At 40.5% G+C, this 24,253-nt stretch overlaps 1 pseudogene; it reads right to left on the reverse strand.

The window, feature by feature from the left end:
• Window positions 1-14,276, reverse strand: part of LOC130682114 (putative bifunctional UDP-N-acetylglucosamine transferase and deubiquitinase ALG13) — a 111,221-nt pseudogene extending 96,945 nt beyond the window's left edge.
• Between the last annotated feature and the right edge of the window lie 9,977 nt (window positions 14,277-24,253).

Raw genomic sequence — 24,253 nt, forward strand, 5'->3', positions numbered from 1 at the left:
CCATTTTAATTATTATGTGTCTTGGTGTTGCCCTCCTTGAGTCCCTTGTTGTGGGGGTTCTGTGTGCTTCTGTTGTCTGAGAGGCCATTTCCTCCCCTAGTTTGGGGAAGTTTTCAGCAATTATTTCTTCAAAGACACTTTCTATCCCTTTTTCTCTCTCTTCTTCTGGTACTCCTATGATGCTAATACTCTTCTGTTTCGATTGGTCACACAGTTCTCTTAATATTCTTTCAATCTTGGAGATCCTTTTATCTCTCTCTGTGTTAGCTTCTCTGCATTCCTTTTCTCTGATTTCTAGTCCATTAATGGTCTCTTGCATCTCGTTCATTCTGCTTTGAACTCCTTTCAGAGATTGTTTTACTTCTGTATTCTCCTTCCTTAGTTCTTGCATATTTCTCTGCAAGTCCATAAGCATGGTTATGACTTTTGTTTTGAATTCTTTTTCAGGAAGATTGGTTAAATCTATCTCCCCAGATTCCTTCTCAGGGGAGGATGTGGAAGTTGTCTGGGTTAGTCTGGTCGGGATCAAATTTTTTTGCCTTTTCATGTTGATAGATGCAGTGGTTATGCTATTGACTCGTCTGTCACCTGGGAGAGCCAAGACCCTTTCCCCTTGCTCCTGGCCTTTCTGTACAGGTACAACGGCAACCCCTAGCAGCCTGTGTTTGGCAGTTGCATGTAGACTGTGTCTCTGTATCTTGCCAGGCTGGTATGGAGGAAGCTCCCTTGCTGTGGGCATCGCCAGCCTCAGGCTGCTACTCTGCTATGGCAGGGTGCTGGAGGGGGAACAGACAGGGGGCTGTTTATCACTGTGACGGGTCTCAGAGTTGCTACCCAGGTGGTTAGGGCATCCAGCGTTCCCTGGGATTCCCAGCTGCTGGGCTAAGTGCCCCGGGGTGCTTCAGTCCAGCTGTGGGGTCCCTGTCCCTTTAGGACTTTGAAAAAGCACACGCTTTTCTTTGTCCCCAGGCTGCCGGCTGCGGAAACCCACTCACAGGTCTTACTGTCCTGTTTCCCTAGTGTCCAGCACCCCATACACTGTGTGTCTGCACTCTGGGTGCAGATGGCTAGGGCTGGCTATTTATCAGTCCAGGGCCCCCCTCCCTTCCCGCTCTCACTCCTCTCCTCCCACCAGGAGCTGGGGTGAGGGGTGCTCGAATCCCGCCATTCTGGGGGTTGTATCTTAACCCCTTCACCTGGTGCTGGGTTATAACGGGTGTGGATGTAGTCTGAGGGTTGTCATGTATCTTCTGGTCTCTCTTTTAGGGATAGTTGTATATGTTGTATTTTCAATATATATACGTTTTTGGGAGGAAATTCCCACTGTCCTACTCACATCACCATCTTGGCTCTGCCGCTCGTGTCTCTTCTTTTAAAATGTATTTTTTGTTGAGATGCTATATAAGCTCAAGTTATAACTACCCTTTAGGTACTCATCATTGAGTACATCATTGAGTACATTAATGCACATATTAATAAACTTCTGTTTGCGTTTTGCTTGTTGATATGTCTTTTGCCAGTCTAAATTTGCAAGGCTCCAGATTGAGAACCTAGAAATATAAAGGGACAAAAAGTATTTTTCCTCTTTGTTTTACTAATCAATATTTTTATTTCAACTGTATTTTAAAAGTTCAGGCTAGGTTACCTAGTTTCTTAAAGATACTAGTGAGTAAAATGAAGAACTTCGTTTACCCAAGAGTGTGCAAAAGAGCTAATAAAACAAAGATTCAAAAAGATATTTAAAAATATATAAGAAGGTGGAGCCAAGATGGTGGCGTGAGTAGGACAGTGGGAATCTCCTCCCAAAAGCAAATATTTTTGAAAATACAACAAATACAACTAATCCTAAAAGAGAGACCAGAAGACACAGGACAAAAGCCAGACTATATCCACACCTGTGAGAACCCAGCACCGAGTGAAAGGGGTAAGATATAAGCCGCAGCCCGGCGGGACACGAGGCCCCTCACCCCAGTTCCTGGTGGGAGGAGAGGAGTCAGAGCAGGGAGGGAGAGGGAGCCCAGGACTGCTGAACACCCAGCCCCGCCATCCCCACCAGAGTGCAGACACAGTGCATGCGTGGGGTTCTGGAAACTAGGGAAGCAGGACAGTAAGACCTGTGAGCCAGTCCTGTGGCCGGCGCCCCTGGGACAAAGAAAAGCGAGTGCTTTTTGAAAGTCTTAAAGGGACAGGGAACCCACAGCTATAATAAGCATCACGGGTCACAGTCCAGCAGCTGGAAATTCCAGGATTAACTCCGGGCGCACTAACCCCCTGGGCAACAGCTCTGAGACCCCTCACGAAGGTAAACAGCCAAACAGCCCCCCGTCCACTACCCCTCCGAGGCCCCGCCATAGCAGAGCAGCGGCCTGAGGCAGGCCACGCCCACAGCAAGGGAGCTTCCTCCATACGGGCCGGGCAAGATACAGAGACCCAGTCTACAGGCCAACCAACTTTTGAGACCACAAAGATATAAAACTAGAAATAAATTGTAGAAAGAAAGCAAAAAGGCTCACAAACACACGGAGGCTTAACAACATGCTCCTAAATAATCAATGGATCAATGACCAAATCAAAATGGAGATCCAGCAATATATGGAAACAAATGACAACAACAACACAAAGTCCCAACTGCTGTGGGATACAACAAAAGCAGTCTTAAGGGGAAAGTATACAGCAATCCAAGCATATTTAAAGAAGGAAGAACAATCCCAAATGAATGGTCTAATGTCACAATTATTGATATTGGAAAAAGAAGAACAAATGAGGCCTAAGGTCACCAGAAGGAGGGACAAAATAAAGTTCAGAGAAGAAATAAATAGAATTGAGAAGAATAAAACAGCAAAAATCAATGAAACCAAGAGATGGTTCTTTGAGAAAATTAACAAAATAGATAAGCCTCTAGCCAGTCTTATTAAGAGGAAAAGAGAGTCAACACAAATCAACAGAATCAGAAATGTGAAAGGAAAATTCAGGATGGAACACAAAGAAATACAAAGAATTATTGGAGAGTACTATGAAAACATAAATGCTAACAAGCGGGGAAACCTAGAAATGGACAACTTCCTAGAAAAATACAACCATCCAAGACTGACCCAGAAAGAAACAGAAAATCTGAACAGACCAATTACCAGCAACGAAATTGAAGCGGTAATCAAAAAACTACCAAAGGACAAAACCCCCGGGCCAGATGGATTTACCTGGGAATTTTATCAGACATACAGAGAAGACATAATACCCATTCTCCTTAAAGTTTTCCAAAAAATAGAAGAGGAGGGAATACTCCCAAACACATTCTATGAAGCCAACATCACCCTAATACCAAAACCAGGCAAAGAACCCACCAAAACAGAAAACTACAGACCAATATCCCTGATGAATATAGATGCAAAAAATACTCAAAAAAAATTAGGAAACCGAATTCAAAAATACATCAAACGGACAATACACCATGACCAAGTGGGATTCATCCCAGGGATCCAAGGATGGTACAACATTCGAAAATCCATCAACATCATCCACCACATCAACGAAAAGAAAGACAAAAAACACATGATCATCTCCATAGATGCTGAAAAACATTCGATAAAATTCAACATCCATTCATGATAAAAACTCTCAACAAAATAGTTCTACAGGGCAAGTACATCAACAAAATAAAGTCCATATATGTTAAACCCACAGCCAGCATCATACTGAACAGCAAGAAGCTGAAAGCTTTTCCTCTGCGATCGGGAAAAAGACAGGGATGCCCACTCTCCCCACTGTTATTCAACAGTACTGGAGGTCCTAGCCAAGGCAGTCAGACAAAACAAAGAAATACAAGGAATCCAGATTGGTAAAGAAGAAGTTAAACCGTCACTATTTGCAGATTACAGGATATTGTACATAAAAAACCCTAAAGACTCCACTCCGAAACAACTAGAGCTAATATCGGAATTCAGCAAAGTTGCAGGATACAAAATTAACACACAGAAATCTGTGGTTTTCCTATACACTAACAATAAACTAATAGAAAGAGAAAGCAGGAAGACAATTCCATTCACAATAGCATCAAAAAGAATAAAATACCTAGGAATAAACCTAACCAAGGAAGTGAAAGACTTATACCCTGAAAACTATAAGACACTCTTAAGAGAAATGAAAGAGTTCACTAACAAATGGAAACTCATCCCATGTTACTGGCTAGGAAGAATTAATATCGTCAAAATGGCCATCCTGCCCAAAGCAATATACAGATTCGCCGCAGTCCACATCAAATTACCAACAGCATTCATCAATGAACTGGAACAAATAGTTCAAAAATTCACATGGAACCACCAAAGACCCCGAATAGTTAAAGCAATCCTGAGAAGGAAGAATAAAGTGGGGGGGGGGGAATCTCACTCCCCAACTTCAAGCTCTACTACAAAGCCACAGTAATCAAGACAATTTGGTACTGGCACAAGAACAGAGATACAGACCAGTGGAAGAGAATAGAGACTTCAAACATTAACCCAAACATATATGGTCAATTCATGTATGATAAAGGAGCCATGGACATACAATGGGGAAATGACAGTCTCTTCAACAGATGATGCTGGCAAAACTGGACAGCTACATGTAAGAGAATGAAACTGCATCACTGTCTGATGCCATACACAAAAGTAAATCTGAAACGAATCAAAGACTTGAATGTAAGTCATGAAACCATAAAACTCTTAGAAAAAAACATAGGCAAAAATCTCTTAGACATAAACATGAGTGACCTCTTCTTGAACATATCTCCCCGAGCAAGGGAAACAAACACAAAAATGAACAAATGGGAGTATATCAAGCTGAAAAGCTTCTGTACAGCAAAGGACACCATCAATAGAAAAAAATGGTATCCTACAGTATGGGAGAATATATTTGTAAATGACAGATCCGATAAAGGGTTGACATCCAAAATATATAAAGAGCTCACACACCTCAACAAACAAAAAGCAAATAATCCAATTAAAAAATGGGCAGAGGAGCTGAATAGACAGTTCTCTAAAGAAGAAATTCAGATGGCCAACAGACACATGTAAAGATGCTCCACATCGCTAATTATCAGAGAAATGCAAATTAAAACCACAATGAGATATCATCTCACACCAGTAAGGATGGCCACCATCAAAAAGACAAACAACAAATGTTGGCAATGTTGTGGAGAAAGGGGAACCCTCCTACACTGCTGGTGGGGATGTAAATTAGTTCAACCATTGTGGAAAGCAGTACAGAGGTTCCTCAAAATGCTGAAAATAGAAATGCCATTTGAACCAGGAATTCTATTTCTAGGAATTTACCCCAAGAATGCAGCACTCCAGTTTGAAAAAGACAGATGCACCCCTATGGTTATCGCTGCACTATTTACAATATGCAAGATATGGAAGCAACCTGAATGTCCATTAGTAGATGAATGGATAAAGAAGATGTGGTACATATACACAATGGAATATTACTCAGCCATAAGAAAAAAACAAATCCTACCATTTGCAACAACATGGATGGAGCTAGAGGCTATTATGCTCAGTGAAATAAGCAGGACGGAGAAAGACAAGTACCAAATGATTTCACTCATACGTGGAGTATAAGAACAAAGAAAACTGAAGGAACAAAACAGCAGCAGAATCACAGAACCCAAGAATGGACTAACAGTTACCAAAGGGAAAGGGACTGGGGAGGACGGGTGGGAAGGGAGGGATAAGGGCAGGAAAAAAAGAAAGGGGGCATTACGATTAGCATGTATAGTGGAGGTGCACAGGGAGGGATGTGCAACACAGAGAAGACAAGTAGTGATTTTTACAGCATCTTACTATGTTGACGGACAGTGACTGTGAACGGGGATGTGAGGAAGACTTGTTGAAGGGAGGAGCCTAGTAAACAGAATGTCCTTCATGTAATTGTAGATTAATGATACCAAAATAAAATTTAATATATATATATATAAGAATAAATGAAGAAGCAGAAACAATTAATTCAAATAAATTGGATCCAAATGTTAGGCTTCAGTTGAAAAACTATACAGGTATAAAACTGGGTTTCTAATGGGCTGTGATGAATGACAGCTGATTGCAACAATGAGGTAGGGCCAAGGACATGAGAGAAGCATCATAATTAACTTTTCCTGGCTGATGAAAAATGCTGAGATATAAAAAGCAGCATAGTAAGAACAGGAGCGACCCCAACTTAAGACTAATATTCCATTTTCAAAAGCAGAGAGTTATAAAGTAAAATTCCTAACATATTCTCTGGTAATTGGACAATAACCCCACAGTCTACCTCAAGGAAGGGGAAGCAGTCTTAACTGATATGTCCTCACTGCTTGAGAGTAAGCACTGTCTTGGAGAAGAACAGGATAAACAAATCCCTGTGTTGGGTTTATTTAGCAGAATTAGCTGGAGGACTTATAATAAAGGAAAAGAGGAGACATGGTGTCTCTCACCAAAGACAAACACCTTGAGACCACAAGTCAAGCCTATGCCCAACAACAACCCCCCTGCCCTTTGCCGCATTACATTTCTTTTAAACTTACTTCGTTTTGTAAAGTTTGTTAGGGAGAAGTTGAGATTTCTCCTAGTGCAACATTACTTGAGTATATGCCTCTTGTATGGATCAGTGATATTGTTAACCCCCTGCTGTGTAAAAAAGACAGAATCCCCAAACTTTCAGTGTGCCTCCTCTCTGAGAATGCCTGCATTTTCCTTTCTTTCATTGCATACTTTCAAATAAAGCTTTCTCACTGCTCAAATTATTGCAATTTGTCTCCTTGCTGTTTCATTTTATTTCCAAGTCTTCATTCTGTTTCCACTTTACTCCTATTAAGTAGGAAGGGAGTGCTGAAAGCTCAGATTTGGACCTGCATGTTTCTGTCGCCTGGGTGACTGGATGGATGAAACTGCAACTGTGCAATCTGCTCTTGGTAGCTGACCTGGAAATCTCCTTTTTTGGGGAAGTTCTCAGAACATAGTCTCATTCTATCCTGTGTTCTGTGGCTCCTCCAAATCCTGGAGTTGTAGTGGCTAGTCCCCATGCCATGCAGACCCAAGAGGACACAGGATGCCAGATGATTTGGCTTCAGGAGGTGGCAAGGGAAACTATCCTAGGCCGAGAACTTTCCCTCTGCACTTTCCTGTTCTCTGCTGCCTGAAAGGCAGCTGCCCTTCCCTGCTGCTCTGTGTTAATGAATTCCTTCCTAACCTACACTCATCTGACCTGCTTGAGAATTCTTTCTTGGCCAGAGTAAAAAACCCGCTCCCCTCCAGGTTCAGGTTTCTCCAAGTGCTTCGCCTAGTGCACAGGGAGAGACCTTTCCAGATACAGCTGTTTGGCAACAACACTACTTGAGTTATTAGAGGCAGGGAAAAACTAATTTTTACTGAACACTCCTGATGTGCCAAGCATGGTGGTAGACACACTACAGGTCTGATCTCTTTATATCAGGCTTAAATTGTAAGCTTTTAAAATCCTATCTGTATGTGAGTTTGCTGCTTATAAAAAATTACTCTCCAAATCACACTAAAGCTACAATATTGTTAAAATAATTAAAATGAACCTTTCCGATTTTCACTTCACATTCTTTCTCAGGCTACAAAAACAATGATCAAAAATTATGAAATCAAGCCAATTACCAGCAAAAAATTGAAGCAGTAATAAAAAAACTACCAAGAACAAAATCCCTGGGCCAAACAGATTTACCTCGGAATTTTATCAGACATACAGAGAAGACATAATACCCACTCTGCTTAAAGTTTTCCAAAAAATAGAAGAGGAGAGAATACTCCCAAACTCATTCTATGAATCCAGCATCACCGTAATACCAAAACCAGGCAAAGAACCCACCAAAACAGAAAACTACAGAACAATATCCATGATGAATGTAGATGCAAAAATACTCAATAAAATATTAGCAAACCAAACTCAAAAATACATCGAAAGGATCATACACCATGACCAAGTGGGATTCATCCCGGGGATACAAGGATGGTAAAACATTCGAAAATTCATCAATATCATTCACCACATCAACAAAAAGAAGGACAAAAAACACATGATAGTCTCCATAGATGCAGGAAACGCATTCGACAAAACTCATCATACATTCAAGATAAAAATTCAACAAAATGGGTATACAGGACAAGTACTTCAATATAGTAAAGGCCATGTATGATAAACCCACAGCCAACATCATACTGAACACTGAGAAGCTGAAAGCTTTTCCTCTGAGATCGGGAACAAGACAGGGATGCCCACTCTCCCCACTGTAATTCAACATAGTACTGGAGGTCCTAGCCACGGCAATCAGACAAAACAAAGAAATACAAGGAATCCAGATTGGTAAAGAAGTAGTTAAACTGTCACTATTTGCAGGTGACATGATATTGTACATAAAAATCCCTAAAGACTCCACTCAAAACTACTAGAACTAGTATCAGAATAGAGCAAAGTTGCAGGATAAAGAATTAACACACAGAAACCTGTGGCTTTCCAATATACTAAAAATGAACTAATAGAAAGAGAAACTAGGAAAATTCCATTCACAATTGCATAAGAAAGAATAAAATACATAGGAATAAACCTAACCAAGGAAGTGAAAGTCCTATAGCCTGAAAACTATAAGACACTCTTAAGAGAAATTAAAGGGGACACTAACAGATGGAAACTCATCCCATGCTCCTGGATAGGAAAAATTAACGTCAAAATGGTAATCCAGCCCAAAGCAATATACAGATTCAATGCAATCCCCATCAAATTACCAATAGCATTATTCAACAAACTGGAACAAATAGTTCAAAATTTCATATGGGACCACCAAAGACCCCAAATAGCCAAAGCAATCCTGAGAAGGTTGAATAAAGTGGGGGGGTCTTGCTCCCCAACTTCAAGTTCTACTACAAAGCTACAGTAATCAAGACAATTTTGTACTAGCACAAGAACAGAGCCACATACCAGTGAAACAAAATAGAGACTCCAAACATTAGCCCAAACATATATGTTCAATTAATATATGATAAAGGAGCCATTGACATACAATGGGGAAATGACAGTCTCTTCAGAAGATGGTGCTGGCAAAACTGGACAGCTACATGTACGAGAATGAAACTGGATCACTGTCTAACCCCATACACTAAAGTAAATTCAAAATGGATCAAAGACCTGAATGTAAATCATGAAACCATAAAACTCTTAGAAAAAAAATAGACAAAAATCTCCTAGACATAAACATGAGCATATCTTCTTCATGAACATATCTCCCCAGGCAAGGGAAAGAAAATAAAAAATGAACAAGTCGGACTATATCAAGCTGAAAAGCTTCTGTACAGCAAAGGACACCATCAATAGAACGAAAAGGTATCCTATAGTATTGGAAATATATTCATAAATGACAGATCCAATAAAGAGTTGACACTGAAAATATATAAAGAGCTCACGCACCTCAACAAACAAAAAGCAATTAATGAAATTAAAAAATGGGCAGAGGAGCTGAATATATAGTTCTCTAAAGAAGAAATTCAGATGGCGAACAGAAAATGAAAAGATGCTCCACATCACTAGTCATCAGAGAAATGCAAATTAAAACCACAATGAGGTATCCCTTCCAAAGGAAGGATGGCCACTTTCCAAAAGACAAACAACAACAAATGTTGGTGAGGTTGTGGAGAAAGGGGACGCCTCCTACACTGCTGGTGCGAATGTAAACTAGTTCAACCATTGTGGAAAGCAGTATAGAGATTCCTCAAAAAACTAAAAATAGAAATACCATTTGACCCAGGAATTCCACTTCTAGGAATTTACCCTAAGAATGCAGCAGCCCAGTTTGAAAAAGACAGATACACCCCTATGTTTATCACAGCACTATTTACAATAGCCAAGAAATGGAAGCAACATAAGTGTCCGTCAGTAGATGAATGGATAAAGAAGAGGTGGTGTATACCCGTTAGAAGAAAACAAAACCTATCTTTTGCAACAGTATCAATCACCTAGAGGGTATTATGCTCAATGAAATAAGCCAGGGGAGAAAGACAAGTATCAAATGATTTCACTCATTCCTAGAATATAAGAACAAAGATAAAACTGAAGGAACAAACATCAGCAGAATCACATTAACCAAGAAAGGATTAACAGTTACCAAAGGGATAGGGACTGCATGGATGGGTTGGAATGGAGGAATAAGGGTGGGGAAAAAAGGGGGCATTATGATAAGCATGTATTATAATGTGGGGGCCATGAGGAGGGGTGTACAACACAGAGAAGACGAGAAGTGATTCTACAGAATCTTACTACACTGAAGGAGAGTGACTGCAATGGTGTGTGTGGGGGGAACTTGGTGATGTGGCCAGTCTAGTAAACATAATGTTCCTCATGTAACTGTAGATTAATGACACCAAAATAAACAAATAAATATTTCAGTACAGCAGCCCAGTTTCCAAAAGATATATGCACCCATTTCTATATCACAACACTATTCATGATAGCCAAGCTAAGTGTCCATCAGGAGATGAACAGATAAAGAAAATGTTGTACATATAGACAATGGAATACTATTGAGCCATAAGAGGAAAACAAATCCTACCACTTTCGGCAACACGGATAGAGGTAGAAGGTATTGTGCTAACTGGAAAAATCGAGTCTGAGAAAGACAAGTATCAAAAGATTTCCGTCTGTGGAGTGTAAGAACAAAGAAAACAGGACAAAGAAAAAAGAACAAAGGAGCAGAGCAGAAGCAGATGCACAGATGTTAAGCATGGAGTAACAGTTAACAAAGGGAAGGCCACTGGAGAGGATAGGATGCAATGGAGGGAAAAGTGCTGGGGGAAGAAAGGAGGCTTTTTGATTCACACGTATAATGAGGGCGATACAGGGAGGGCTGTACAACATCGAGAAGACATGTAGCGATTCTACAATACAATACTCCACTGATGGAAAGTGTCTGCAATGGGGTATTTGGGGGGAACTTGGTTATGAGTGGAGTCCAGTAAACATAATGCTACTCATGTAATTGGAGATTAATGATAAACAATGAATAAATGACTTAATAAAAAGGTAAATGAATAAATAAATAAATGGAATGAAGCAGCCCAGGTTAAAAAAGACATGTAAACCCTTATGTTTATCACACCACTATTCACAATAACCAACATAAGTGTCCATCAGTAGATGAATGGATGAAGAAGACGTGATATATATAAATATATATATATATACACAGTGGAATATTATTCAGCCATTTGAAGAAAACAAATCATATTATTGTCAACAACAAGGATGGAGCTAGAGGGTATTATGCTCAGTGAAATAAGCCACGCACAGAAACAAAAGTGGCAAATGATTTCAGTCACTTGTGGAGTATTAGAGAAAAGAAAAAAGTGAAGGAACAAGACAGTAGCAGCCTCGCTAAACCCAAGAATGGACTAACGGTCCAAAGGGAAAGTGACTGAGGAGGAGGGATTGTAAGAGAGGGAAGAGATGGAAAATGGGGCATTATGACTACTACACATAATGCGGGCGGGGGTGGGCACAGAGAAGACAGTGTAACGCAGCGAAGATCAGTTGTGCTTCTGCAGCATATTACTGGTTGATGGAGCGTGACTCTTATTGGGTATGTGTTGGGGACTTGATAATGGGGGTACTCTAGTAACCATAATGTTGCTCATGAAACTTTTTAGTACTGACACCAAAATAAAAAGTACCTTGGATCTGGTTTCCTTTTTCCCTGATGGTGTCAAGGTGGTCAGTTCTCACCTCACCAATATCACACCCTCATGTAGGGGACAGAAACCTGGTCCTCTCAGCATACACATACTGTTTCAAGGAAGGAGCACCACTGTGACGTCATGGAATATCCAGGCATCAGTGCTGCTCTTGCAAACTATACCCCCAGACGGTGGGCACTTCCCAGCCGAGGGGAGTTGCATCATCTTAGCAAACTTCAGTGTTTCTGGCCTACATATATACATAAAATGATTTGACTCATCATTGGAGTATAAGAACAAAGAGAAAACTGAAGCAGCAAAACAGCAGCAGATTCACAGAACCAAAGAATGGACCTACAGTGACTAAATGGAAACAGACTGATGTGGATGGGTAGGTATGGAGGGGGAAAGGTGAGGGGAATGAAATTGCACATTATGATGAGCATGTATAATGTGGGACGGAGGGCAAGCGGGGGCCTCTACAACACAGAGAAATAGTGTTTCTACAGTACCTTACTATGCTGATGGAAAGTGACTGCAATGTGGTATTTGGGGGGAACTTGATGATGTAGACAGTCCAGTAAACATAATGTTCCCATGTAATTGTAGATTAATGATAAAGAATAAATAAATAAATAAACAAACAAACAAACAAATAGACAAATAGATATATAACTAAATAGAATGGAGCAGCCAGTGTAAAAAAGTCATGTGCATCCCTCTGTTTTTCACAGCAGCCAAGATACGTGTCCATCAGTAGATGAATGGATAAAGAAGATGTGGTATATATACACAGCGGAATGTTATTATGCCATAAGAACAATACAAATCCTATCACTTGCAACAACGTGGATGAACCCAAAGGGCATTATACTCAGTGAAATAAGCCAGGTGGAAAAGGACAGGTATCAAATGATTTCACTCACCTGTGGAGAAGGGGAGCCAAGAAAAAACTGAAGGAACCAAACAAGAGTAGACTCACAGAACCTAACAATGGACTAACAGTTACCAAAGGGGAAGGGACTGGGGTGGATATGTGGGAATGGAGGGATTAGAGGGTGGGGGAAAAATGGCACATTATGATAAGCATGTATAACGTGGGGGTGGGGTACTGTGGGCTGTACAACACAGAGAAGACAAGTTGTGATTCCACAGTACCTAACAACATTGATGGATAGTGACTGCAATGGGGTATCAATCATGGGGGAACTTGGTGATGGGGGGAGTCTAGTGAACATAATGTTACCCATGTAATTGTAGATTAAATAAAAATAAGCAAACAAATAATAAATAAATAAATAAATAAAAAGAATGCAGCAGCACAGGTTAAAAAAGATACATGCACCCCTATGTTTATCACAGCAATGTTCACAGTAGCCAAGCTACTTGTCCATCAGTAGATGAATGAATATAGAAGACATGGATTATTTACACAATGGACTATTATTCAGCCATAAGAAGAAAACAGATCCTACCGTTTGCAACAACCTGGATGGAGCTAGAGGGTGTTATGCACAGTGAAATATGCCAGGCGGAGAAAGACAAGTATCAAATAACTTTACTCATCAGTAGAAAGGAGAACAAGGAAAAAACTGAAGAAGCAAACAGCAGCAGACACACAGAACCCAAAAATGGACTAACAGTTACCAAAGGGAAAGGGACTGGGATGAGTGGGTGGGAATGGGGGAATCAGGGGGGGCTAAAGAAAGAGCACATTATGATTAACATGCATAGTGGGGGGGTCCACAGGGAGTGCTTAACCACACAGAGCAGACAAGTAGTGATTCTACAGCATCTTACTACGCTGATGGACACTGACTGTAATGGGCTATGTGGGGTAAGTTTTTGATGGGGGAGTCTCATAAACATAATGTTCCTCATCTAATTGTAGATTAATGATATCAAAATTAAAAAATAAATAAATAAGTACAAAAAAGTATGCAGCAACCCCAATTGAAAAAGGCATATGCACTCCTCTGTTTACACAGCACTATTCTCAAAAGCAAAGATATGTGTCCATCAGTAGATGAGTGGATGAAGAAGATGTGGTACATATACACAGTGAAATATTAATCATCCACATGATGAAAACAAATCCTACCATTTGCAACAACATGGATGGAGCTACAGGGTATTATGCTCAGTGAAATAAGCCAGGAACAGAAAGGCAAAGCATGAAATGATTTCACTCATCTATGGAGTATAAGAACAAAGAGAAAACTGAAGGAGCAAAACAGCAGCAGAATCACGAGAATGGACTAAGTTACCAAAGGGAAAGGGACTGGGGTGGCTTGGTGGGAAGGGAGGGATAAGGGCGAGGAAATCAAGGTCCATTACGATTAGCATGTATAATGTGGGAGGGGGGGCACGGGGAGGGCTGTACAACACAGAGAAGACAAGTAGTGCTTCAACAGCATATTACTGGGCTGATGGTCAGTGACTCGTATGGCATATGTGGTGGGGACTTGATAAGATAATGGTGGGAGTATAGGAACCATTATGGTGAACATGTAACTGTTTAGTACTGACCCCAAATAAAATGAAACACACAGTACCTTGGATGCGGTTTCCATTTTCCCTCATGCTGTCAACGTGGCCAGTGTCCACCTCACTGAAATATCATCCCAGTCTAGGACACCATGCTCTGAAGTGGAAACCTGCTCTTCTCAGCATACACATTGTGTATCTTGCAAAGAAGCACCACTGTGACTTCATGTTATTTTTTTTCAAATTTGTATGTCTATCTATCATCTATTATTATTATTATTATTAATTTTTTTTTATCATTTATCTGCAATTACATGAGTAACATTATGTTTACTAGACTCCCCCTATAACCAAGTTACCAAAGGGAAAGGGACTGGGCTGACTATCTGGGGAGGGAAGGGGAAGAGGTAAAAGGGGCATTGCGATTAGTGCTCATAATGTGGGGGAGGGTCCCACGGGGAGGTCAGTATCGCACAGAGAAGCCAAGTACTGATTCTGTAGCATCTTACTATGCTGATGGCCAGTGACTGTAATGGGGTATGTGGGGGAGACTGGATGATGGGGGGGAGTCTAGTCACCATAATGTTGCTCATATAATTGTAGATTAATGATACTAAAAAATATAAAAATAAAAAACCCGCATAGTCCAGACTACATAATGGTGAGACTGAAGAAAAAGAGAGATTGGAGAGGGGAGAGCAGCCACAGCGTCAGCTCCCGGCGGGCCCTGCGGAGCTCCCGCGCTCTCGCCCTCAGTCCGCCAGGGTTCCCGGGCCTCCCCCCATCAGGCAGCGCGCCGCGGTGACCCCTGGGGTCATTTTCCCACGGCGCCTGCGTGGCGCTCCGCGCCGGCCCTCTGCGCCCTAGCTCCCTCCCACCCTCAGTACCCCGAGGCCACGTTGGCCGCTGAGCCTCCAGCTCCTGGGCGCCCTTGGGGAACTTCCAGGCCCGGGAGCAGCGGGAGCGGGCGCCGGGAGCCACTGGGATGAGCGAGGCGGGTACGGGCGCGTGCTAGGGGGGCCATTGAGGGAAGGCCTCCAGTCTGGCCTCGCTCAGACAATCGCTCCTCACTCCACCGGAAGCGGCAGCCTGCCTCGACCCCCGCCCCGGTGCCGCCGCCACCGCCGTGATTCCGTGAAGGCCTTCGCCTGGGAGGGGGCTACAGCCAGTAGGGCGGCCTAGCGGCGAGCGGACGCTGAAGGCTTCCCGCGCCCGGCGGGCCCGCCCCTCGCGGCCACCTGGCTCCGCCCCTGGGCGCCCTTGGTCCCTCCCGTGCCCACTGCCCAAACGGTGTGCCATCAATTGTACTTTTTTACGAGCTGCTAGATTATTCTAAAATTAATAGTTTTATAATTCAGATATATTGACATACTGTATTTTGTTAGTTTTACGTGTGCTACATAATGATTTGATATGTGTTATACATTGTGAAATGATTATAACAGTAAGTTTAGATAACATCCATCACTGTATTTAGGTAGGATTCTTCTTGGATGAGAACTTTTAATATCTACTGTCTCCACATTTAAATATACAAATGCAACATTGTTAACTATATTCACCATCTATATATTACATCCCAGGACTTATGTGTCTGGTAACTGGAAGTCTGTAACTTTTGACCTTCACCCATTGTGCCTACCCCCTACCCCTCACCCCCGCCTTCTCTGTTATTCACCAGTGTGTTCTGTATATGTATGAATTCTCTTTCTTGTTCTGTTTTGTTTTAGATTCCAAATATAAGTGGTATCATACATTATTTGACTTATTTCACTTAGAGTACATCCATGTTGTAATAATAAATGGCAGATTTTCCATTTATTGGTAACTGAATAATATCACTTGTGCATATATATATACAACATTTTCTTTGTCCATTCATCCATCAGTGGACACTTAGATCGTTTCTATGTCCTGGATATTGGAAACAATGCTGCACTGAACAGAGCAGATATTTTAATATTGTGATTTCATCTCCTTTGGATAAATACTCAGAAGTGGAATTGCTGAATCACGTGGTAGTTCCATTTTTAAAAAAATTTTTATTGAAGCTCCGTACTGTTTTAGAGAGCAGCAGGACCAATTTACCTTCTAACAGTGCACCAAAACAGAACACTTTTCTCCACATCCTCGCCAACACTTGGTATTACTTGCTTTTCTGATAATAGACATTCTAACAGGTACGAGGTGATATCTCATTGCATTTGATTTGCATTTCTTAATGATTAGTGATATGTAGCACCTTTTCATGTGCACATTGGCAATTTGTATGTGTTCTTTGGAAACATATCCATTTACATCTCTGCCCCTTTAGTAATTGGGTTGTTTGTTGGGTTTTTTCCACTACTGAATTGCATTAATTCTTCCTATATTTTAGATATTAATTCCTTATCAGATACGTGGTTTCCAAATATTTTCTCTCAATCTATAGATTGTCTTTTTATTTTGTGGATTGCTTCCTTTGCTGTACAGAACCTTCCTTTGCTGTACAGAACCTTTTTAGTTTGATAGAATCCTACTTTTCTTCTCACTTTTATTGCCTTCTTTCACTCTTGGTGTCAAATTCAAAAAACCATCGACTAATCCAGTGTCAATGAGTTTACCCTCTTATGTTTTCTTCTGGGAAGTTCATGACTTTAGGCCTAAATGTTTCAGTCTTTGATCCATTTTGAGTTCTTTTTGTTCATGGTACAATATAATCATCCTGTTTTGTTATTTTGCTGTACAGTTTTCCCAGCGATTTGTTCAAAAGACTATTCTTTCCCTCTGTATATTCCTGGCTCCTTTGCTGTAAGTTAATTAACCCTCTATGACTGGGTTTACCTGTGAGCTCTCTATTCTGTTCCATGGATCTTGGTGTCTGTACTGTACTGTTTTGATTATTATAGCTTTATTGATACATTTTGAAATCAGGGAGCTTGATGCCTCCAGCTTTGTTGTTCTTTCTCAAGATTGCTTTGGCTATTCAGACTTCCATGGTTCCATACACATTTTAGGTTTGTGCTAGTTCCATGAAAAATGCCATGGCAGTTTTGGTAAGGGGTTACATTGAATCTGTGGATTTGTTTGTTTGTGTAGTATGTGATAACAATCATTTCAGTCTATGAGCACAGACTGTTTCCATTTCTTTACCTATTCTTCAGCTTCTTTTATCAGTGTCTTATAGATTTCAGCATACACATTTTTCACCTCATTGGTTTGATTTATTTGTAGGTATTTTATTATTTTCAGTGCAGTTGTAAATGGGAGTAGTTTCTTAATATCTCTTACTGATAGTTCACTATTAGTATGTAGAAACACAGCTGAGTTTTGTATATTGATTTTACATTCTGAATATTATTGACTTCATTCAGTTAGAGGTAACAGCTTTTTAAGTCTTCAGTGTTATATATAATCATACATATAATGATGTTTTTGTTTTTGTTTTTTTGATTTGTTTGCCTTTTGTTTCTTTTTCTTGCCTAATTGCTCCGCGTAGGACTTCCACTACTTTGTTGAATAATAAAGCAGGAGTGGCCCCTTTGTTTTGATCCTGATCTCAGAGGAAAAGCTTTCAGTTTTTCACATTGTTGCCTTACTACATATGACTTTTATTTTGTTGAGATATATTCCCTCTATATGTAAGTTGTTGAGATTTTTTGTCGTGAATACATGTTGAGGGATTTCTCAAATGATTTTTCTGTATCTCTTGCGATGAACATGTGATTTATTTTTGTTTTTCAAGAATTTTTATTAAGGTTCTATTGATAAACACTCTTAGGAAGGTTTCACATGAAAAACGATGTGGTTACTACAGTTTACCCATATTATGAAGTCCCCACCCATACCCCAATGAAGTCACTGTCCATCAGTGCAGCAAGATGTCACAGATCACTATTTACCTTCTCTGTGCTACAGTGTATTCCCCATGATCCCCCAACACATGTATACCAAGGATAATACCCCTACATCGCCTTCTCCCTCCATCCCCACCCACTCGCCCAAACCCTTCTCCTCTGGTCATCACTAGTGTCTTCTCGGAGCCTCTGAGTCTGCTGCTATTTTGTTCCTTCAAATTTGCTTCATTGTTATACTCCACAAATGAGGTAAATCATTTAGCACTTGTCTTTCTCCACCTAGCTTGTTTCAATGAACACAATATCCTCCAGCTCCATCCATGTTGTTGTAAATGGTAGGATTTGTTTTCTTCTTATGGCTGAAGGATATTCCATTGTGTATATGCACCACATCTTCTGTATTCATTCATCTACTAATGGACACTTAGCTTGACTATTGTGAATAGTGCTGTGATAAACGTAGGGGTGCATGTGTCTTTTTCAAACTGGGTTACTGCATTCTTTTATTTCATTTTTAATCTCTTTTTAAACTTGCTATCATTAATCTCCAATTGCATGGGGAACACTATGTTTCTACACTCCTTCATCACTATGTTACCTCCACTTACACCATTGCAGTCACTCTCAATCAGCTTAGTAAGATGCTGTAGAATCACTACTAGTCTTCTCTGTGTTATACTGCATTCCCCATGCTGGACCCCCCACCCATATTATGTGTGCTACTCTTAATGCCCCGATTTCCCCCTTATTTCTCCCTTCCCTCCCATCCTCCACAGTCACAGTCCATTTGGTACCCATTAGTCCATTCTTGGGTTCAGCAAGGCTACTGGTGTTTTGCTCCTTCAGTTTTCTCTTTCTTCTTATACGCCACAGATGAGTGAAATCATTTGATACTTGTCTTTCTCTGCCTGGGTTATTTCACTGAGCATAATTCCCCCTACCTCCATTCATGTTGTTGTAAATACTAGAATTTTTTTTCTTCTTATGGCTGAATAATATTCCATTGTGTATATGTACCACATCTTTATCCATTCTTCTACTGATGGACACTTTGTTGGGCTATTGTGAATAGTGCTGTGATAAACATAATGGTGCATATGTCCATTTTAAACAGTATGGCTGTGTTCCTTATTTATTTATATTTATATTTATTTATTCATTCACTCATTCATTCATTCATTCATTTCTTCTGGTATCATTAATGTACAATTACATGAGAATCATTATATTTACTAGACTCCCCACATCACCAATTTCTCCCCAGATACCCATTTGCAGTAACTGTCCATCAGAATGCTAAGATGCTGTTCAATCACTACTTTTCTTCTCTTTATTGTACAACTGTCTCTGTGCCACCCCCCAGATTATACATGTTAATCATTATGCCCCCTTTATTTTTACTCCCCCATTATCCCTCCTTTCCAACTGATCCTCTCCAGTCCCTTTCCATTTGGTTAAGTGTTAATCTATTCTTAGGTTTTGTGAGTCTGCTGCTGTTTTTCTCCTTCAGTTTTTCCTTTGTTCTTATACTTCACCCATAAGTGAAATCATTTGGCACATGTCTTCCTCTCCCTAGCTTATTTCAATGAGCACAATATCCTCCAGCTCTGTCCACATTCTAATAAATGGTAGGATTTGTTTTCTGCTTATGAGTGAATAATATTCCATTGTGTATATGTACCACATCTTCTTTATTCATTCATCTACTGAGGGACACTTAGCTTGATTATTGTGAATAGTGCTGTGATAAACATAGGTGTGCATATGTCTTTTTTAAACTGGGTGGCTGCATTGTATTTATTTATTTATTTATTTATTTGCTCATTCATTTGCTCCTTTATTTGCCCATTAATTTTTTTATTCATTCATTCATTCATTGATTTATATTTATTAATTTACCTATGCATCTGTCTTTCAATCTATCTATGTCTTTCTAACTATCATATATCTTTCTTTAAACTACAATAACATGAGTAATATTATGTTTACTAGACACTCACCATCACCAAATTACCCCCATAGCCCATTGCTGTCACTGTCCATCAGCATATTAAAATGCTGTAAAATTACAACTTGACTTCTCTGTGTTGCACATTGCTCCCCATGCCACCCCACACATTATACTTGCTAATCATAAAACCCATTTTATCCTCTCCCCCACTTATCCTTCCATTTCCAGCCAACCCCTGCAGTTCCTTTCACTTTGGTAAATATAGTCCATTCGTGGGTTCTGTGAGTCTCGTGCTGTTTTGCTCTTTCCCTTTTTCCTTTGTTCTTATACTCTAAAGATGTGTGAAGTCATTTGATACTTGTCTTTCTCCGCCTGGCTTATTTCACTGTGCAGAATACCCTGCAGCTCCATTCATGTTGTTGCAAATGGTAAGATTTGATTTATTCTTATGGCTGAGTAATATTCCATTGTATGTATGAACCACATCTTCTTTATCCACTCATCTACAGATGGACACTTAGGTCGGTTCCATTTCTTTTGTATCCTTTATAGCGCTGTGATAAACATAGGGGTACAAATGTCTTTTTTAAATGTGCTGCTGCATTATTTTTACTTATATATTTATTATTACTTACTTTTTTTATTATTCATTTTTCAATAATCAACAATTACATGAGCAAGTTTATGTTTCCTAAATGCCCTCAATCCCCAAGTACCCCCAGAAGCCTCATTGCAGTCACTGTCAATCAGTGTAGTAAGATACTCACTACTTGTCTTTTCTGTGTTTTACAGCCCTCCTGGTCCCAACTCCCACATGCTAACCACAATGCACCCTTTCTTTCCCTTCACACCCTTATCACTGCATTCACACCCATACACCACAATCCTTTTTGTTCAGGTAACTGTTAGTAAATTCTTGGGTTGTGTAGATCTGTTGCTCTATTGCTCCTTAATTTTCACATTGTTTTTATATTTCATTATCATTAATCTACAATTACATACAGAACATGAAATATTTTAGACTCCACCATTCTCCAACTTCCCTCCACATACCCCATTGCAGTAACTTTCCATCACCATGACCAGATACTGTGGAATCATTCCTCATTTTCTCAGTGTTGTACATCTGTACCTGTGCCACACCAAACATTATATATGCTAATCATAAAGCCCCCATTCTTTCCCCTGACATTATCCCTGCCGTTCCAGGCATCCAACCGAGTCCTTTTCCCTTTGGTAACCGTTAATCCATACTTGGGTCCTGTGCATCTGCTGCTGTTTTGCTCCTTCAGTTTTTCTTTGTTCTTTTTCTCCTCTGATGAGTGAAATCATTTTATATGTATATATATAAATACATATATACATAAAACCAGGAATGTTGGCCAAGATGATGCAGCTCCCCATGACTGGGTATTGCCCGCCCCCTGGAGGTGGAGTTTGCAAGAGCAGCACTGTTGCCTGTAGAATCCACGTCACAGTGGTGTCTCTTTCCTAGAGACACAAAGCGTGTGCTCATATGAGCAGCTTCCCAGTGCAGAGCCTCAAGCCCTAGCTGGGAGTGTGATTTCAGTGAGGTGGATGCACCACCTTGACAGCATCAGGGAATATGGAAATCATATCCCAGGTCCTGTGTGTTTCTTTTATTTTCATGTCAGTGCTAAACAGTAATATGAGCCACATTACCGTTACTAGACTACCCCCATTATCCAGTCCCCACCACATGCCCCATAAGAGTCAATATCCATCAGCCCATTAATATGCTTTAGAAGTGATACTGATCTTTGCTGTGCTCTACTGCCTTCCCCGTGCCCACAGCAAAACCACATTATCTGTGCTGCTCGGAATGCCCCATTGTCCATATCTTTCCTCCCTTCTTACCCATCTCCCTCAGTCACTTACCCTTGGAAAACCATTAGTCCATTCTTGGGTTCAGTTATGCTGCAGTCTTGTTCCCTCACTTATTTTCATTTTCCTAATACTCCACAGGTGAGTGAATTCATTTGGCACTTTTCTTTCTCTCCCAGCTTATTTCAATGAGCATAATATCCTCAAGCTCCATCCATGTTCTAGGAAATGATAGGATTTATTTTCTTCTTAAGGCTGTGTAATATTCCATTGTGTGTATGAACGACATCTTCTTTATCCATTTATCTACAGATGGACACCTAGGTTGCTTCCATATATTTTGTGTCTTGCACAGTGCTGCGATAAACATAGGGGTGCATATGTCTTTTTTAAACTGTGCTGCTGCATTATTTATTTAGTTATATATTTATTATTGTTTGTTTCTTTATTATTAATTTTTCTTTAATCAATAATTACATGAGCAACTCTTGTTTCCTAAACTACCCACATCACCAGGTACTCCCTGATTCCCCATTACAGTCACTGTCCATCAGTGTAGTAGGATTCTGTAGAATCATTAACTGTATTCTCTGTGTTTTACAGCCCCCTGGCACTCCCCTCCCACATTATACATGCTAACCACAATGCATGTTTCTCACCCTTCACCCCCTTATCACTGCATTCAAACCCATCCACCCCAGTTCTTTTTGTTTGGGTAACTGTTAGTCCAGTCTTGGACTGTGTAGATCTGCTGCCCTATTGCTCTTTAATTTTTTCATTGTCTTTTGATTTTGTTATCATTAATCTACAATTACATGCAGAACATTAAGTTTTTTAGACTCCCCCCATCTCCATCTTCCTGCTACATACTCCATTGCAGTAACTTTCCATCAGCATGACCAGATACTGTGAAGTCACCCCTTGTCTTCTCAGTGTTTTACAGCTGTACATGTGCCACACCAAACATTTTACATACTAATAATAAAGCCCCCTTTCTTTCCCCTGACCCTTATCCCTGAATTTCCAGTCATCCAAACGCGTCATTTACCCTTTAGTAACTGTTAGTCCATTCTTGGGTCCTGTGCGTCTGCTGCTGTTTTACCCCTTCAGTTTTTCTAGTTTTTCTGTGCTCTTATTCTCCACTGATGATTGAAATCATTTTATATATATATATATAGACCAGATCCAGGAATGTTTGCTACGATGATGCAGCTCCCCATGGCTGGGCATTGCACACCCTCTGGGAATGGAGTTTGCAAGAGCAGCACTGTTGCCTGGGGAATCCATGATGTTACAGTGGTGCCTCTTTCCTAGAGGTGCAATGTGTCTGCTCTAATGAGCAGCGTCCCTGTCCAGAGCCTAGGGCCCTAGCTGGGAGTGTAATTTCAGTGAGGTGAACGCTGACCACCGTGACAGCATCAGGGAAAATTGAAATAAGATACAAGGTCCTGTGCATTTCTTTTTATTTTGATGTCAGTACTAAACAGTTGCATGAGCAACATTACAGTTAGTAGAGTACCCCCATTATCCAGTACCCTCCACACGCCCCATAAGAGTCAATGTCCATCAGCCCAGTAATATGCTGCAGAAGGGATTCCGATTTCACTGTACTATACTGCTTTCCCCGTGCCTGCCCCCAAACCACATTATCTGTGCTGCTCATAATGCCCATTTTCCATCTCTTTCCTCTCTTCAAACCCATCCCACTCAATCACTTTTCCTTGGTAACCGTTAGTCCATTCTTGGTTTGGTGACGCTGCTACTGTCTTGTTCCTTCACTTTTTTTCTTTTTTGTAATCCTCCAGAGGAGAGTGAAATCATTTGGCACTTTCCTTTCTCTCACTAGCTTATTTCAATGAGCAGAATATCCACCAAATCCATCCATGTTGAGAAAATGGTAGGATTTATTTTCTTCTTATGGCTGAGTAATATTCCATTGTGTGTATGAACCTCATCTTCTTTATCCATTCATCTACTGATGGACATTTAGGTTGCTTCCAATTCTTGGCTATTGTAAATAGTGCTGCGATAGACATAGGGGTGCATCGGTCTTTTTCAAACTTGAGTGCTGCGTTCTTAGATTAAATTCCTAGGAGTGGAATTCCTGGGTCAAATGGTAAGTCTATTTTGAACATTTTGAGGAACCTCCATACTGCTTTCCACAATGGTTGAACTAACTTACATTCCCATCAGCAGTGTAGGAGTGTTACCCTTTCTCCACAACCTCGCCAACATTTGTTGTTGTTTGTCTTTTGGATGGTAGCCGGCTTACTCGTGTGATATGATGCCTCATTGTGGTTTTAATTTGCATTTCTCTGATAATTAGCAATGTGGAGTATCTTTTCATGTGTCTGTTGGCCATCTGCATTTCTTTTTTGGAGAACTGTCTTTTCACTTCCTCTGCCCATTTTTAAATGGATTATTTGTTTTTTATTTGTTGA

The sequence above is a fragment of the Manis pentadactyla genome, chromosome Y (genome assembly GCF_030020395.1).
Source record: "Manis pentadactyla isolate mManPen7 chromosome Y, mManPen7.hap1, whole genome shotgun sequence".
Lineage (NCBI taxonomy): Eukaryota > Metazoa > Chordata > Mammalia > Pholidota > Manidae > Manis > Manis pentadactyla.